Here is a 4708-nt window from a genome sequence, read left to right on the forward strand (position 1 = left end):
ATATAAAAATACAAAATTTTATATTTTTGTTATTTATATCTTATTCTTAATATCTTATATTAACTATTCTAAAAAAACAAACACAACCTAAAACATCTCATGCTCCACATACCAAAATCTCTAGCTACATAGCTACCTAAAAGATCTTAGCTTGTTTGGATTGGAGGGAACAATATTTAATTAAGCTTATATAATCAAGTTCTTTAGGTCTAAGCTTTTTGTTGCACTAATTAAAACAGCTACACCGCAAACCAATTGACCTATATAGAGCATCCATATATTTTCTTTCTTTTTTTTTCTGATAAAGAAACTACTTTACAGATAGATAAGTTTTTTTTAATTTATATTTAATAATATATATGAGTTAATAAATCAATGAATAAATCGAATTAAATTAAAAGAATTACTTTGCAGTTTGCACGTCTCTCTTTATATTATTAATTTTATCATCATGGACGCTTTTAATTTTATCACTTCCGATTAATTTTAAAATATATGATGTCAGTTAGGCCAATATGTTTAGCATACTCACAAGGACTTAATTACATGAGCATGCTTCCTTGGGTTTTGTGTACAATAATTATTAGTTATACATTTAATTTAATTTATTATGTATATTTATTTATTTTACTAAATAAAAAGTTAGGACGCTATATATAATGAATTATATTTTTATAAATGTTGTATTAATTAATTCTTATTGTTCAAATTCCTTAATAATATAATTTGATATTAATCCTAAATTATTAAAAATGCGACATCCATATATTTTTAGTTGATTATACATACACACATGATGTATAGATATTAATCGTACATAATATATGGTATTTTAATTTAATTATCTTATTATTTTGAATTGGAAATTTTGGTGTATTTATATATATATATATATATATAAAAGAAGGAATGATGGTGATAAAGATTATATATCAATGTGTCATTCTAGTTGACCACATGCATGCTGATGATTTGAAATTTTGAATGTTTAATCTTGTAATATAGCCACTAGAGATGCCTTAGATTAAATATAATGCACAAAAAAAAAGCACGTAAAGTTCATACTAGGGGTGCACATGGGCCGGGTGAAGCCGGGTTTGATGGGACCCAGACCCGACCCGAAATATACACCGGGTCTATTTATTAGACCCGAACCCGATCCTAGACCCGATGAAACCAATACACTTTCGGGCCACAATTATACCGGGTGAAAACCGGGTGAAAACCGGGCCATTAACATTACATTACGTTGATACCTTCTTGTAAGCTAGCATGTAAAAATATCCAAATTTCTAAGACTCCAACCATTATTTAACATGGTAAAATTTACTTAGAAAAATATAACAAGAAGCAATCCTTCTTTAAAATTAAAGCATAACCACAATCAATACTAAAGCAAAACCACAATCAATACTAATATTGTCTAATAATATCAAATATTTAAATCAATACAAATAACACAATATTATGTATTAGTCTAAAGTCGTATGCATTCTAAACATAAAACATTAACTTATAATCTTATAATGACTAATAACACAAAATATTAAGGTTTACAATACTTAAATTCCACATAAAAATAGTCATGATCCATCACTAATAACACAAAATATTAATTATGCATGATGACCGGGTCACCGGGCCGACTTCGGGTGACCCGAGCTATGGCCCGGACCCGACCCGAAATAATGACCGGGTCTATTTTTGAGACCCTAACCCGACCCTAAACCCGATGAAATCACACCAAATTAGCCCCTAAAGTGTTCGGGCCCGGGCCGGGTCTGTGCACCCCTAGTTCATACAGTGACCTAATTAAATTAGCATCCTTCGTCATCACTACCAGAGGGAATTAAAAAAAATAAAAAAATAGATATATCATTCTATGAAACTCACCAATCCCATTTTCCAGGTTTGCTAATATGATGTTAACTTTTTTTTTACCCCCACAAACCCACCTCTACTTTCGCTTTCTCATGTTTTATTTATGAAAAAGTATGAAAAGTCAATAGAATATCTGTTGTACAATAGAGATTTATAGAATATTAGAGATATAATTATTAGTATTACTTTTTTTCATCAGCTGAAACTTTTGGAATGAGTGATATCATGACATGATATTAGAGCGTTAGATCCAAAAGGTTAAGAGTTCAATCTTTAGTAAACTCCAAAATTAATTTAATCTTTTAAAAAGATGTTTATTATTCATAATATTCGGATGGTTATTTTAGATAATATGAAAGATATTCATTTTGTAACTCAATAGCCCGTTATACACATTATACAAATAGTCTATTATTTTCCTAACGAGATTTTTTATTTATTTATTTATTTATTATTTTATTTTCCTTCATTCCTCCTCCAATTCTCTCTTTTTAAATATTATGATGTCAATGCCAGCATGGTTTTGAATAAGGAAAAGTATATGGAACCAACTATAACCAGCCAACTTTTTAAACAATTCTATTTAATAATTAATTTTAATTTTTTTTTAATTTAAATTTAAATAATTAAAAGTTGATTAAATAAATCCTAATTAAAAGCAGTAGAAAGTAAAAACCCTTTTTTTCTCTCTCATTTCCATAGCCGCCCACACAAAAATCCTTCCCCCTCTTTTCCTCTCCCACTCCCACCGCGCCGTCCACACTCTCCCTTCCAATTGGCACAGCCACCACGACACTCAGAACCGCACTGTTAGCCAAAACCCCACAGCCACCTCTCCTCCGTCGCGAAGGAAATCAGAAATAGCTCCGGAAGAAATGCCACCGGCAACCACCGTCCAACAATGCGGGCATCATCCTCTCGCGCCGCAGCCACCTCCACACACTGCTGCCATCACGGCTTCTTCCACCGCCGCAGCAACCACCGACGACGCAGCAACCTCCGCCTTGACGTGTACCCCGGTCGATCAACCGCATCTCCTCCCCAGCGACCTGGGTTTTTTTCCTTTCCCATCTTAGAGTTTAGTTTAACTTGTGTTTTCTATTATGAATGTTTCTTTTGGATGTTCTTAATCAACATTGTTCTGAGAATTAAACTCTTATAGTGTTGTATATTTCTTTTTGAGATAATTAATAGTTTTTTTTAGTGTTACTCTTTCTTTGTACAATTTATTTCTTTTCTACTTAGGATTCTCCATGCCTTCTTTATTAGGTTTTAGTAATCAAGATTCAGTTTAGGATAATTCATTCTTCTAAATTTGACTAATTATTATGCATTTGTGAATGAAGGTGGATGTTGGGAATTTATTGAATACATTTAACCTTTGATTTCATAACTATTGATAGTGCTTACTTAGTTTCTATATTTTTTTATAGGCTCTGGGATGTTTTTGATTGAATAATCTGTCTTTGTTTATGGCTGAATGCACCACCAAAGAGTGATGTACCAATCATTGAACTTGATATGCTCAATGGAGCTGATGGCCTTATCTTCGGCTTCCCCACGCGGTTCGGAATGATGGCTGCCCAGTTCATAGATTTTCTTGACAAAACTGGACCTCTTTAATTGCAACAAGACCTTGTAGGCAAGCCTATTGGACTCTCCTACAGCACTGGTTTGCTAGGCGGTGAACAAGAAACAACACCGTAAAAAAACAAGTTTCTATATATATCTTAACCGTGTTCCTTATTAGATATCACTAGGTACTTATTAGTTGCTGATCAAACTTGTCATGATTTATGTATAGCCTTACTGCTATAACAATGCTGGCACATCATGGAATGATATATGTTCCCATCAGATACACGTTCCACCATTGCATGTTCGAGATGGAAGAAGTGAAAGGTGGAAGCCCTTATGGAGCAGGGACTTATGCTGGTGATGTAACAAGACAGGTTTCTAAGATTGAATTGCTGCAAGTATTCCACCAGGAAAATATTTTTGCCACCATTACCAAGAAGCTCAAGAATGCTGCATAAAGCATATAATGTCTTTGCCTCAGTGAAAGGAACACTATACCACCACAATGATTGAAGGTTTTTGGCAATTTTTTCTTTTCAAGGTGATATTGATTTTATGGAGTTCTATTCTAATACTTCTGTGTTTATGAAGCACACAAATAGATTAAAGTTTTATTTTAATCCTTTAAGCTTTATGAATTAGTCACTTGTCATGGATGAGGTTGAGAATGAGGACTTTGTATTTACTTTGAAGACAGTTATGGCCAAATTTGGAGAAGAAATGACACCATATGCATTAGACTCCTTTTATAAATATTTACTAGATTCAAATAGCTAGATTATTATTTTAGGTTGAATAATAATTGTGTCTTTTATTTTTAAAAGTAGATGCTTCTTTGTATATGATTGTTGTTGATATTTCTTTGTTTTTATAATTGTCATTAGATGGCTATTTTTTTGTTTTTTAGATAGATATTTCTTTACTTATGGATGCTATGTGTCTTTGCTTATGGTTGCAGATGGATGATTGCAGAAAGTCTACTTTGAAATGATTGATAAATTTGAACTGATCTAAGAGGAATTTGAAACAGTTGATGAATTGGATGAAGTGAAAGAAACGTGATCCAAGTGTAGCAACTATAAAATTATTATATATTTAGCTAGTTGTATAGTAATCATATACCCGTTTTCTAAACGATGTAGCTTTATCCCCTCTAACAAAATATAAAGTTTACGTCAGATGTTTCTTTTGTTAAACAAATAGATGTTTTTTTTATATACTAAATGGATGATCCTTTTTGTATTGCTTT

At 32.1% G+C, this 4708-nt stretch overlaps 1 pseudogene; it reads left to right on the forward strand.

The window, feature by feature from the left end:
* Positions 1–2756: 2756 nt before the first annotated feature.
* LOC130945478 (probable NAD(P)H dehydrogenase (quinone) FQR1-like 1) lies at positions 2757–3917 on the forward strand (annotated as a pseudogene).
* The last annotated feature ends 791 nt before the right edge of the window (positions 3918–4708 follow it).

This window comes from Arachis stenosperma, chromosome 8 (assembly GCF_014773155.1).
Source record: "Arachis stenosperma cultivar V10309 chromosome 8, arast.V10309.gnm1.PFL2, whole genome shotgun sequence".
NCBI classification, from domain to species: Eukaryota; Viridiplantae; Streptophyta; class Magnoliopsida; order Fabales; family Fabaceae; genus Arachis; species Arachis stenosperma.